Source organism: Ambystoma mexicanum, chromosome 14 (assembly GCF_040938575.1).
Source record: "Ambystoma mexicanum isolate Mex_15411 chromosome 14, UKY_AmexF1_1, whole genome shotgun sequence".
Classification (NCBI taxonomy): Eukaryota; Metazoa; Chordata; class Amphibia; order Caudata; family Ambystomatidae; genus Ambystoma; species Ambystoma mexicanum.
This window is the reverse complement of record NC_090940.1, coordinates 165,819,413-165,834,103: the sequence shown is the minus strand read 5'-3', so window position 1 is coordinate 165,834,103 and position 14,691 is coordinate 165,819,413. Positions and strand designations below refer to the sequence as shown.

The window sequence follows — 14,691 nt, the reverse complement described above, 5'->3', positions numbered from 1 at the left end:
ATTGGGCTCTTTTTATTTTGTCCATATCTTACTTCTACGGGAAAACCTTGTAATGCCAGCGTCCATGAAGTGATTCTGGATTGCGCTAGATTGCCTGATCTAATTCTTTTACTCTCTAAAAATTGCAAAGGTTGATGATTTGTTTCAATAATCACCTTTTCTCCCTGAACAATGGGGCGGAAATGTTGTAGCGCCCACACAGTGGTTAATAGGGCCTTTTCACATTCATTAAATTTCATTTCAACTTGGGAAAATGCCTTACTTGCATATGCAATGGTTTTGTGATTCAAATCGTGTTTTTGTGATAACACTGCTGACATACAATGTTCAGAAAAGCCTATTTCTATAAAGAAATCCCTGTCCTTTATGGGGTATGCTAAACATGGTGCCTTTACAAGACATTCCTTCAATCTAGCCACTGCATCAGACTGCTCTCTTTCACATCTCCAGGGAGTATTTAGTTTAAGCAGTTTAGTCAATGGTTGAGTGATTTCTGCATAATTCTCAATGAACTTTCTGTTATAGCCTGTCATCCCTAATAAACTTTTTACTCCTTTCACATTTTTAGGATCTTTTAATCTTTGTATGGCCTCTATTTTCTTCCTTTGTGGATTTAGCCCATGTTCAGTCACTTCATGCCCTAGAAAGTTCACTTTTTTCTTGCACCATTGTGCTTTTTGCAAAGATACTTTGGCGCCTGCTTTCTGCAATTGGCCAAGTACATGTCTTATTTCATCAAAATGGCTTTTTAGGCTTTCATTTTTTATCAGGACATCATCCACATAAACTATTGTTCCTCTTTCCGCTGCATCCGGCATGGCCTTTCTCAAAAATATGCCAAATTCACTCCCACTATTGATGTACCCGAACGGAGCTCTAAGCCAGGCATATTGAGTCCTGTCAAATGTAAAGGAAAATAAGTGTTGTATCTCCTCTGCCAATGGCACACACCAATATCCAGATGTGAGATCTAACGTGGTAAATACATTTGAACCATGTATCTGAGCTAGGCCCTGATCAATGAATGGTAGTGGCCATCTAGATACTGGTACTCTTTTATTTAACTCTCTTAAGTCTGCACACAGCCGCCATTGACCATTTGGCTTTAACACACCTAAAAATAGGCGTATTGGATGTGCTATGAATGGGCCTAATTATTCCCCGTGATTCCAAATTTTTAATAATCTCTGCCAATGATTCTAAACATGCCAGCGGTAGTCTATACTAGCGTACAAACACTGGATTTCTGCTACAACCTTCTGGTAGTGTGGCCACATGTAAATCAGTTAAACCACAATCATAAGCATCTTTTGCAAATACATCCTTAAACTCCATAAATATTTCCCTCAGGTCGTTTCGATCCCCATCGCTGTCACATGCATCCGCTAAGGAGATCTGCTCTTCTACCATTCTGGAAAATTCTGGAAACTCTTCTGGTAAAGGAATCTCAGCGCTTTCCTCTAACTGTGTGGCTGTGTCTTTTTGTAGAGCTGCCACTTTTAAATATTTTGGCATATCAGCTTCCACTTCAATGGGCTGATTTCCTGTTTCATTTTCATTTAAATTAAATATTATGCAATCCTCTTGATGGCAACACACTGTCTCATTTGAATCATAAGGATACACAGAATGAATTTTAAATATTCCTTTGGGCTGAGAGTCCAGGTGTTCTGGCAACACGCCCTTGGCATCTACATATTTTTCAGGAATATTCCCAATCACCATGTTATTTAAATCTGCCGTATAATGTGATTTTTGTATGGCCATTCCTAATGGGGAGTTTTCCTCTAAATGAATATCCTGACAACCTTTATTATTTACCATGATTTTTACAGATCCCTCACCAATGTCTACCAATGAAATGTATTCATAATCCAGGCCTTGCTGTTTTATGGATTCATTCAGGCATACAAATGCATCAGAGCCTTTCATCTGCTGCCCATTTTTGCATTTCAGTGTTATTGCAAACTGTTTTGTAAATGCAGGAATAATAGTATCTTTCCTTATTTGTAATTCGATGGCATAAGGAACCAGTTGTGCACAATGATAAGCCCTTCTTTTGTCTTCAAATTCAGGTGCCGGCCCACCTAGGCGTGACCATATTTTTTGATTAAGGAAATCTAACACCATACACATTCTGTGCATGATGTCATTGCCCATGTAAAATTCATTTTGTGCTCCACTCACTATCCATACATTATGGTAAATTGTTTTCTGCCCAATGCTAATTTTAAGCATGCATCTGCCTGTAATTCGGTTTTCAAAGTCTGGACTGTCCAACCCAGAAACATATTGGTTTTTAATCCTAAATTTCGGGATTTCTTCTCTCTCCATAATTTTTTGCAACAATTTCTCATTAATGAAACTCCTTTCATGTTCAAGCGCTAAAGTGGCTTTTATTGTTTTAAGATAATCATTTATACCAACGTGAACCCATGGTTGCTCATCTTCCATGTGTATTTCTGCCAGAGTGGTAATGTGTTTTTCTGAATCTGTTTTAGGAACAGTATTCTGTTTGCATGTATTCTCTTTTAAATAGAAACGTAATGTGTGCTCATCTATAGCAGTCTGCCAATCTTTCCTTGGGTCCAAGTATATTTGTACAGGTAGTTTTTCATTGTCGCTCTGATCTTTGTCTTGACACATTAATATAACAGTGACACTAGGTATGCAGCTATTCTGGAGATATACCTCCACAGCATCATTTGTTTTGGCAACGGTGTGACATTCATTTATATTGCTGTTTTGTGATTTTAGTTTCTTAGGCCTCAATGGTTTTTTGGTTAAGGACCACAGCACTCCATTCACCCCATCTATGAGAGGAGACAATCTTTTCAGGCAATCTGTCCCCATCAGAAATGGAATTTCACAAATAGATGTGATCAATACCTCTTGTTTCATTCTGTGCTTTCCTATTTTTATGTCAACCTCAGTTACACCTATGATGGGCACCTTCTCCCCATTAAAGTTATGCACTGGGCCTTGATTTTCCTTCACTGTGATCTGACTCTGTGGAGGCCTCCCTTCATTGATACTCTTTACCAGCTCCTTGGACATAATTGTGGCCTGTGCGCCAGTGTCAATCATAGCAAAGGTGTGGCATTTTTCTTCTACAGTGATGGGTGCATAATATCTGTCCTCAACTTCCTCTAATACACATAAGAAATGTGAATTCTTACTGATTTCAGGGCTCACCTTTCTCAGGTCTTTTTCACTTTTGGCTAAGCACATTGGTAAATGAAAAGACATTTTTCCCTCCTTTTTACCCATTTCTGTGCGAGATATTTTATTCATTTCTCCATGTTCAGAGGTTTTTTGGAGTGTGGCCACTGTTCGCCCATCCATCTGGGTAACATCAGAGACCACATTACAACCTTCCAACTGAACATGTGTAACAACATCATTCAGCAATTTGTCATTTTTTTAATTCTGTGCATTTGTGATAATTTAGTGTAATACCAGCCCTTCCAGCCTCTTCAAAAATATGTGGCTCAAAGAATTCTTCAGGTGATTGACTTGTACCCTCCTTGTGAGTATTTCCTTTTTCTGTCTGTGTTTGGTCATTGTTTTGCTTGCCCAGGGAAGGAGCTATGGCATCCCCACTTACTCCCTGTTCACTGGTATTCCCCATGCATGAGTCATTTTTCTTAAATCTGTTCCTTTGTTCTTTTGGAATTCCTAATGTTTCTTTTTCATTTGTGCAAATCTTTACTGTTTTATTTAGCTCTAAGCTAAACCGTACCTCTTTTTTAGAAATATTTGCACTTTCTGTCACAATTTCATTTACTGGTACTTTCATTTTTAATCCATTAGGCATCTCAGAGTCGTTATGCAAAATTATATCAGAGCAATCTGTCATTTTGGCACTCCAGTTATCATGAGTACTTAGTCACTTTTCGGAAGCCCCCCGGTCATTGCTATGGCCATCAGCCCCCTCTTTGGAAGGTTGTTTTTGCGCTGTATAGAGCTTTCCTATTTGCTCAGCTAACATTTTCACTTGGGCCTCAAGGCACTGGAACCTTTCCATCTCTCTAGGATCCTCTTTCTGTGGCCTAGGTCGATATTGGTTGTTTTCCCCCTGATTGGATCTATTCTGATACCTCTCAGGTGATTGATACCGGTTGGGATGGTTTCTGAACTCTTGATTCATTTGTGGAGGGGAGTGGGTTGCACCCATCCTTTGATTATAGTCCCTTGGTGGGGAATCATCGTACTGGCGTGGACTGTAGTTGCCTCATGTCCTGTCTCTCAGATTGTGGGTACTGGCCCCTATGTTGATTTCCATTATCAGTAAATCGATCCACATATCGGGGCCTATCCTGATTACCATATATCATGGTGTTGGGATCAAACCTACTCTGTGTCCCCAATGACTGGTAGGGACCATCATTTCTTTGATCTTGATTTTGTCTCTGGTTATTGTTCATACCTGCCATATCAGACCGGTATCTTACCCGGGGTCTATCCCCTAAGTACCTAGGGCTGATGTAGCTCTCTCTATTACTAGGATCATGTGTTTGGAACATTGGTACAGGCAATGGCGATCTTTGTTGATTACCCCTTTGTTCAGGTGTCACATTATTTTTACCTTGACTTTGAGCAGACTCAAGGGACATTTTGGCTGACCTGATTTCCATTACTGTGGCTGAGGGTTCTTTAGATTTATGCCTGGTATCTTTCATTTTATCACTTTCTCTACCCTGACAATAGAGTACCTCATATAGCTTTGTGCTTTGATGTACAATCCATTCAAGGGACTTGTCACGGTCAAATTCACGGACCAATTGGGATATGATGTCTTTCTGTAGCCCATAGAAGTATGCAGTTTTAAACTCATTGGAATTTGAGTCAAAAGATACATCAAAGCGAGAGAATGCTCTTTTTAAGTCTTGTAAAAATTGGCGAAGGGATGTATTAGGTCCAGCAGTAATTGTGTACGCGACTTTCTTTGCCTCCTGCAATGACTGAAAAGGAGAAAAATGACGCCTAATTTCTTTTTCAAACTCCAGCCATGTCATATTCTGCTGTTCATTTAATCCCCTTATGATGCTGGCCGTCGGGGCATCTAAAGTTAAATGAAAATATTGTCTGTACTGTTCCTTAGGTATCTGGAGTGCTTTAAAAATGTCATGCACCGCTTCTAAGTGATCCTCAATGCAGCATTCACCTCCCTTTTTAAATGGTTTGATCAGGGCTTTAATGGATTTCATTATTTTTATGGGGCTACTTGTTGCAATGCATGGAATTGCACTATTTTGTGAGTCAATCCTGTTTTCAGGTGTATGAGATTGGTGACTGCCCCCAATGGGAGTATCAAATCCCCCAAGGGCGCTGCAACCAAGTTCAGTCACCGGCCCAGTCACTGGGGCACTAGCTCTTTGGGCAGAGCTAGACTTCACCTCCACTCCATTGAATGTGGTACCCTGCCGCCTCTCCTGGGACCTGGGAATGCACATTTGCTGTTCTAAGTCCTTACACTTTTAAGGAGTCTGTTGGCTTCATCATGCAAATAATTATTTTCATCACTCATTTTATTAATCACCTCCTGCATTTCGCACATTTGCATTTGGCATTCATTGAACTCTTTATTTCTCTTGTCTCTTTCTTGGATCATTTTAATCATTTCTTGTTCTGCACTCTGGAGATCACCTTCTTTTTCACAATGTTCTTTTTGTAAAATCTGCATTTCTGAAACAACCTCATCTTTATCCTGCCTAATGTGATCCACTAAGGCTTTTAAGTGTGCCAATTCTTGCTCACTATCTTCAAATTGTTTCTTGCTTTTGGATAACTGAGTATCAAAGTCTCTGCATTTTAATTGCATGTCTTTTTGGCATACATCCAATTCTGCTCTCAACATTTCCTGATTTTTACTTGCCCCCTCTAATTCAGTCTTTAACCTGTTAATTAGCTGAATATCATTCTCTTGCATTCGCAGGGACTTGTTTAAAATAAACCATATTTTGCCGCATAGCCGTATTAAACAGTCTTTCTCTGCACTTTTATCGGCTGCATTCAATAATCTTGTAAGGCAGACCTGAATTATGCTGCCTTCTGCAAAAATATTGTCTAGTTTTTCTTTCTGCACCTCACCCTGAATGCGGTTACTCCATTCTAACGTGCTATTCGAAGACCAATTTCCATGTGCAAATAACTTTGTCTCTAAATATTGCACTAGATCTGAGAATGTGGTTTCCCTTTGTGACATTCTGAAATTTGTTTTTAGTGGCACACTGCTATTATAAAATGGGTTCCCTTTAATGTGCAAATGGCAGTGTGAGACACGCTTGCCACGCCCAGTAGGTACTCTATGATCACTTTCCCGGCCTGCAACGCACCATAAATATGTAGGGTATTTTGTGGAGATTTGGGGCCTGACGGTATTTTATTACCGCCGAAAAATAACTTAGCAATAATCACTCTTTGTATTCAGATTTGGCCATGTGCAACAATAATACAATGGACATGCATTATTTCAGCACCCAGACCTGCATATTTGGTATACGTGGTTGGTGGTATTTTGGTGAGCATAATTCCCTTGTTTTATTTGTGGCCCCAATGTCCAGAATCCCTTATCTTTGCTTAGATTTTTCGTGTGATCACTAGAGAGACCTCAGACCTGCATTCTAGGAATACCACATTTTCCAGTGATAGTGTTGGTGTGCCACCATGGGCGAACTCACTGACTTATTTACGACAGAGAGCTATATGTGGTAGTCTTGTGGTAATTTCCACTACCTTATATACGGTAGGGAGCTATGTTCAGAGAGTCTCTCTTCCCGTTGGCTCATGTACCTCCAACAAGCTATACTACAGTCACTCACAATTATTCATACTGATTCTGCCATGCACACATCTGTCTTAAAATGACCATTGCACTGTTTAAAAATCTCCCCACATCATCGGCATTGTAATGGTAAATAGAAAATACACCACCCGTCTGTTTTCAAATATTTTTCTGTATTATAAAAGTTGCATTTAAACACGATCTCATTCTTTACAGAAATAAATAAAATGGTACAGTAAAAGCATTGTTTATGACACACTGCAAAGAGCGTGGCGGAGAACAGAACTCAAATTGCAACATTGGTATTTGATTAAGACACGCACAGGAATCCTACACTGACTGCATATTACCGTACACACTCAGCTCCCACACTTCTCATTACCTTATCTTTTTAGTTGTTCTCTTTGGCTGTTCTCTTTGTGAATGTGTCTCCCTTGAAGATTAACTCCAGCAAAAAGGAACGCTTGCCTTCTCAAACCGGGGTCATTGCCTGGAATTCTCAGCTTTTGCAGATAGGAATGCCTCAGCCAGTGGAAAGGTCCTTCTTTCAGCTCTCCCCAATCTCGACTGCAGCAGGACACAGGAATCTGCATTCAGTCAGGAGCCCCACAGCCAGCTTCTCCCCAATAGTGCAGAAAGATGTCTACCTGTCTTTTTCCCTGATACTGCCCACTAAAACTTTCCTCTCAGCCCTCTGTATGACGTGTCCCAATGAAATCCATCATCTCTCATCCTCCTACTCTTCAACAATAGCTTCGCTTATACATTTGCAATTGTTGCAAATCTGACTTCCTTCTTCCTGCAGTTACTGTGCACAAAAACACGGAGAATCAGGCAGAGAAGAGAAGAAAAAATCTCTGCACACGCATTTAAATGGTTTTCAGAGTATGCCTAATTCTGCAGTGGAGAACACATTTTATTAGTGGGTTATGTTAAATAAGGTTTTATTAGTCAGGTTAATTGTTAATAGGTTAGCTGTTAATTTTCAAATGTGTCTCTAGCAATATAGGCATTTCAGGTGAAAAATAGTGTGCATTTTTAAATGAGCACGTGTGCTTTTAACTGTAAAAATAGATTTGCATCTTATATGTTAAAATCGTTTTTGACTGAATAGCCTGTCTTTCCTTGTTAATCTGGCAACCCATATAGCAATGCACCGCACCCTTGTGGTGGTGCTGCAAAAAAATTGTGCTACTTGTGCAGTATTGCTGTACTCTGTACTGTAACACGCCAAATATCCTTACACTCCACAGGCAACTTCTCCCATCTCAGCCATTGTGAACCTTCTCACTTTACCTGCCCACTCATGATAGACCTACCTTTCCCCATTTGCTGCTATTCGTGAGCCTCTCTCTTAGCTTTTGTGCACAGTAAGAAGAAGGCACCCTTTGGTTCCTCACTGGACCTGTCACATCTCTGGACCTCTGCTGCCGCTTAGCAACCTTGCTTGGGGACCAGGGCAGGCACTGGCCCCAGTGAAGACCGACTTTATCTGAATCCGCCCTCCCCCTCTCCTGGTCGTCCTGCTGACCTATCTTCTACACATCCTCTGGCTCCTTTTCGAGTTTTCTTCTGCAGTGGGCTATCCATCCACTGCTCTCGACTATGGTATCAAGATGCCGAATTGCTTAGCCTTTCATCTTGTTTGTGATACCTGTTCCTGGCAGGATCACCTGTGGACTTCTACTTCAGTCTTTTGCATGGAGATCTCCCTGTTTGGTCCTTTATGTGTTTCTTTTATCAGCCTGTATTTTTTATAATTAGATGTGTATTCAAAGTCTACCCAGCGCTAGGACAACCTCTCAGGGGTGACCGTGTGACTTGGTAGTACAATAAATAGTTTCCTCCCCCGTGCTACATGTGGGGAAGCAGGTGGAACATCTTAGCAGGTCCTTTCATTACATTTCTCAATCACCTTCCCTGACCTCCAGGAGCGCCTCTCCCGCTCTTCTTTTGTCTTGGTGTGAGTTGAGCGTATGCAAGCCCAGAAATCCCAGGCCATGATCTTCCTCACCGCCATCTTCTTGTCCAGCTCTATGATCTCCAATGTGGGCATTACAATCCCCATCCAATACTATCATCAGGAGCCCCCCACCCATGTTGGACCATGGGCACATCGGAGAGGGTCATAGTAGTTAGGCATGTATTGTGGTAGGTGACCAGGTGATACTTGGGAGACACCCAGAATGCTACCGGTACCATTCATCGGGCGGAGGGGGCGGTGCTTGGACCAAATACTGAGGATACTGGAGAGAGAGACTAGGTTGTGGTGTGATGGTGCCAGTGGGAGCAGATGTGTATAAGGAGGTGGAGGTAAAAGGGGTGTCAAGAAGGAGGTGGCAATAGAGGTCTCAACACCTGGGCCATCACATTGCCCCTCGCGCCACCTGACTCACTAGACAATGCCACCCCTCTCCTCCAGGCTACTTGGTACAGCTGTACCCCTCCTCTGTGAACCTGTATCCCCCCACTGTGTATCTGTTCTGTTGTTACCTCTGAAAAGTGCTCCGTTATGCATCTGTACTGTTTTATAGCTCTGGACAGCGCTCTGTTGTTTCTTGAAGCCAGGTCTGCGCTCAATAAATACAATAACAATAATAATAATAATGATAATAATAATAATAATAATAATAATAATAATAATAATAATAATAATAATGGCTAAAGAGGGGGAGGAATCTAGGAGAAGGGGGTTGGGGAAGTCAAGGAGGAGGTGGTAGTAATGGGCGCCAAGGTGCGGGTGGCAAATAAACAGACACCGTATGTGTCTAAAAGAGAGCTGTTTGAGGAGGACTTGGTAAAAAAGAGGGGTGATGAGGTAAAGAGAAGAGCTGTTTTGAAGGGTGCGGAAGGAAGAGTTGGGGAGCAGGATACTGGTGGGATGACCAAATACCCATTGCTTACGGGGCGTCAGCTTAAGGTGGGCGGGTGAATGAACACATGTTGGAATGGCAAGGAGGTACCAGAAGAGGGACGAGGAGCTTGTGAAATGTGAATGTGAAAATTGAAAGGAGCTTGTGAAAGGAATTACCCAGGGGTGAGCATCTTCACCCAAAAGGAAAGGTCTGCATTGAAGATACGTTTCTCTACATGAATATCTGTGCGCTCATTGCCATCTTATATTTTCAGATTGATTTAGAATGTGGTTTGATGCTTTCCATATCTGCTTTGTTAAACACAAACAACCATTTCGGCTTATGAAAGAAATCAATGAAAAAATCCTACTATGATCCTGTTTACCATAGGATGGTATGGCTGGAGATGGGGTCTTCTCGGTAATTGGGTAAAGCAAAGCAGGTTATCTTTGCACGCTTCCCAGCTTCTACACAAGACCCACCTGTGTGACACCAGAGAAAATCACGTCACCTCATAGGACCTAACGTTCCTTCTCAAATTCAGACCAGTGATTCTCTTCACGTTGCTCAATAAAAGACCAACACGTTGAATCATGTATCTAGTCATAAGATGACAATACCTGGGAGAGTGTAGCTGCCCTTGGCATATGGTCAGAACACTTGGACTAATGAGGCTGTAACTTGCATATGAACATACGAGGCATATAAGTCTTAACCTGGCATAATATGGCACTACTTGTATCAAGCTAGAGGTATCACTGTCTCGGGAGGATAGCTCAGGGGCAACGTGCTCGCCTTGGAAGCAAGATGACACGGAGCAACATGGGTTCGATCCAAGGGTCTGCGCTTAGAAACCTCTGGGTATTAAGCGTGTTATAAATATCATATGAGGCAGCACGTAGAATAATATAGCAAAGACTGGCATATGAGGCAGTGTTTATCATATTTTATAAAATGGCAATAACTGGACATATGAAGCTGTACTGCATAAGGAAGTAGTGCTCCTGCCCTATAAGGGTTCATTTGGGTGAACCCCTAGTATATCACGACGTGTGCATATCGAGGCAACACCATAGTTAATGTATGGTTGAAAGCAATAGCCTTGTGTCAGCTATAAAACAATTTGTAATTTTATTAATTCTACACATTGTCGTTTTTGTCAACTTTACTGGTTTCACTTCCTGTGATGTCCTTGGGACAAAGGCCATGTGATGTGACTTCCTGTGATGTCAACGAATGCATGGTATCACCACCCCCCCCCCCCCCAGGACATTTTGGTGAACTGAAGTCCCTGACTTGGATCCAGCAATATAGAAAAATGAGGTAGCTCCTGATCACTCTTTAAGCTCTTTGATGATTCACAGGATCTTGTCATTTCTCCCCAGAAGGGAGTCCTTCCATGTGAGGCTACAGAGGTCAGCCTGCTATGCAACATTCCCCCTAGGGGTGGCGGTCAGCAGGACCCCACAAGGAGAGACTCTGTCTTGGGGACAAGGACTCCCGTTCTGTGAAGGAACTCCCTGCCCCACTTTCCGATGAAGCCCTCAGACCATCCTTGCCTCAGAAGACACAACCAGAACGGACCACTTTCTGCTAGTATAATATCACTTACAATATTAGAGGCCAATTACAATCTACTGCGAAGAAGAAAGGGGGAGTAATGCTGATCGCTCATCTATGGCAAATGGGGAATACTGTGAAGAGTGAGAACTATGGAGTAAGTAAGAACACTCCAGAGAAAGAGGAGAAGGACAATAATCCTCCACTGGGGAGGACCCTTCTGAGATGCATAAAAACCAAAGAAGGTCTTGCATTAGGAGGTTGTGTTCACTGAGCAGGTGAAGTCCAGGAAGTTCGAACCTGTGAAAGAGAAGCCGGAGCATTCCAGGAAGTCCTCAGTCTAGAGGATGTGGAGAACTAAGAGGAAACTAAGAGGTGCAGGAGCCAAGAGGAAGCTGACTTGTGTGAGTGGCAGGCATTGCCAGGTGGTAGCGTGCCCTTAGGGAAGTGGACAGCGTGGTCTGGCAACAACACGGAGACCATCAAGAAGAATACTCTGTGGAGCTGTGCAATCCAAAGCAGAGAAGAATAGGACGGTGCCAGAAGCCCTTTTCTAGACGCCGTGACCTCGACCCCACAGGAAGTACCGGTGACGCCAAACCGACAAGCTAGAGGTAACGGGAACAACGGGAGACTCGGGAGGGGCCATGGGCAGGTTCTGAACAACTGAGAGTATTACGAATACTGAGAAAGTCATGCCAGTAACTGTAACAATAGTAACACATATAACGAATACTGAGAGACTCATCATACTTGTCTAAGTAATGCTAAAAGCAATAAAGAGTGTAACGAATACCGCAAGACTCATCATACTCATCTAAGTAATGGGAAAAGCAGTAAAGAGTATAACGAATACCGAGAAACTCATCATACTCATCCCAGTAACTGTGCAAGTCACAGAACACATAACGATAATCAAGGGACTCATTATACTCACCCCAATCAGTGTGAAAGCAGCAGAGTATATATCAAAGACAGATGGACACCTCACAATTGTCCCAATGATTGTAAAAGTAGAAAGGACACTGAAGAGAGTCAAAAAACTGGTAACAATTGTTTCAGTGGTTGGGAAGATCGACCAAGACAATATCAAAGGGGAATAGAAGAACCTCTATGGTGGTTTCACTGAGTGGAAGTGTTTGGAACATAACAAGTGGTACAAGGGATCTGGACACTGGTCTCTGTGGAATGAGAGACTGTGAAACAAGTATAAGTAAGAAAGATATTGAGACAAAATAAACCCAAAGGAATAGAGGTCAAGACCTTGGAGTAGAGAAGCAAGGAACTGTAAATAAGTCAAGACAGGGGTTACCCGAGAGAAGGTGGAAGAGTCCCTCCCCTTGAGGAATTAAAGGAACTGATTAAGTACATTACAAAGAACTACACCAAGAGAAACTCTTAAGGCTGAGAAATCATATGCAGGAGAAGGGTGTCATTCTTCTGGAACCCGCTTTTTGTCTTGTTAGTTAATAATTAGTGGTAGGGTCAAAGTAGGGTAGTTTTGGATGGAGGATGGACTATTCTGATTTGGACAGCTTCACTAACGACACGCACCCTATTTAGATTCTGTAGACATGGAAAACCCCTGTTTGGTAGGGATAGATTGGCCTTTAGTTTATTATTGGACTACAATTTATCTCAGGTAGAAATGCCACCTCTTTATCCGCCTCCTTCTTCTGGCCTACCACAGCTCAGAAATTAAATCTGCTCCCAATGGATCTAAAAGATCTACACCAGAACCTAAAAGATCTACACCAGAACCTAAAAGATCTACACCAGAACGCCTGTCTGTGAGAATAAAAAGCTAAAAGCATTCCTGTTCATGCACACTCTCTAACATTCTTCATCAGTTAAGAAAGTAAGAGGCTTGTAATACCTTTTAGAGGCTTCTAGGCTTCGGTGCTGTTTTAAATGTATACCTTGTTATTTTACCACCCTCCCTTTCCCCAAATATCCTAATTCTAACTGTTGTGTGTTTTAGGGATTTTGTATTTTGTTTTAATTAATTCACTGCCATCTGCTGACAGTAGAATCTTTTCATTTTCTACTGCTTCCAATCACCTTGCGGATCACCCGCCCTTCAAGCTCGGCATTTATGTCCCGGGAGACCCACCTGCGCAGCGGTCAGGCGCATTGGGCACGCCTGATGCAAACCGAAGGTGCGCAAAATGGCAAGCCCACCTGTGCCTGTTTGTGCACTTGCTGGGCCATGGTGTAATGATGTTGTGGCACCCCCTATGGTTAGGGTTCCACCAAAGTTACTGCACGTATACCTGCTTCCACTTGCACCCATTGATACCATATTTCCAACTGGGTTTCTGATATTTTCCAAACAGATAGGTCAGTATCTCGGCCATTAACTGAGCCTCTTCACTGCTTCTTACGGAATGTACATGCTCTCATGACACACACCTTAGCCTGCTGCAATCTATTCGATGACCATAAACCTGATTTACTGTGCGTTTACGGGAACCTGGCTAGTTGAGCACTCTGGCCCAGCAGTAGCCCAAGCACTCCCCGTCTGCCATTGCATTATTCGTTGTGATCGAGCTGCCTCAACCCTGGTGGTCGCATTGCGTTGATTTTTAAATCTTCTTTTATAACTCTAACTGTGCCCCTTGAACTCAATATTAACATGGAGGCACTTTTAATTTGTGTGGTGATTACTGACTCTTCAATATATCATGTTCTTATTATTTATTGCCCTCCAGCTTATGATCCATCTCTCTGCGACATTTTTGCCGAATATTTAGCTTAACTGCAGCAGAAATACTCCAATTTGATTTTTGTAGGTGATTTTCATTTTGCAATTAATAATGGCTGTGATAAATTGGCATCTCTTTTCATTGCAAACATGACCGATTTAGGTCTGTGTCAATGTGTTGGTCAACCAACCCATTGAATGGAAACAAGACGAAGCTACTGTTCATGGGCCTTCCCTCTTCTTCTTCTTTTTCTTCTCACTCTTCTCTTTGGACTACAGATTTCTGGAAAACAGCCCTTGGCCAGCCTTCTACTCCTGTTTTGGCAGCAAAGGATCTTAGTGTCCAACTGCTATCATCTCTTTCAGTGAAAGATCAGATAGCTTCTGTATGTCAGAGTGGTCATTGCAAATTGAGGATGCTTCGCAAGGTATTTATTACCTTTCATCCCCTCTCAATTGCATGCTCCAGTGGTTAACTCTCGAGTTATGAGTGCGATGGATTATTGAAATTCACTTTATCTTGCTCAGATGGCTTACTTGATCCGCTGACTACAATTTCTGCAGAATACGGCAGCCAGGACTGTGGCACATGTTGCTTGGACGGCGCATACCTCCCCAACCCTGTGCCAACTACATTGGCTTTCAGTTGATAAGCAAATTCAGTTTAAGTCTTTGTGCATTGTGCACCAGGCTTTTCATAAGCTCTGAGTATCTTCAACTCCAGTTTTCTCCTTATGTACTGTTGCTGCCCGTGCGCTCTCAAACATCGTTCACTATTCAAGTTT

At 42.2% G+C, this 14,691-nt stretch overlaps 1 protein-coding gene across 3 annotated transcripts in view; it reads left to right on the top strand.

Moving 5' to 3' along the window:
• SPTBN5 (spectrin beta, non-erythrocytic 5) overlaps positions 1-14,691 on the top strand; it is a 1,050,196-nt gene that overhangs the window by 138,409 nt on the left and 897,096 nt on the right. The window lies entirely within an intron of this gene.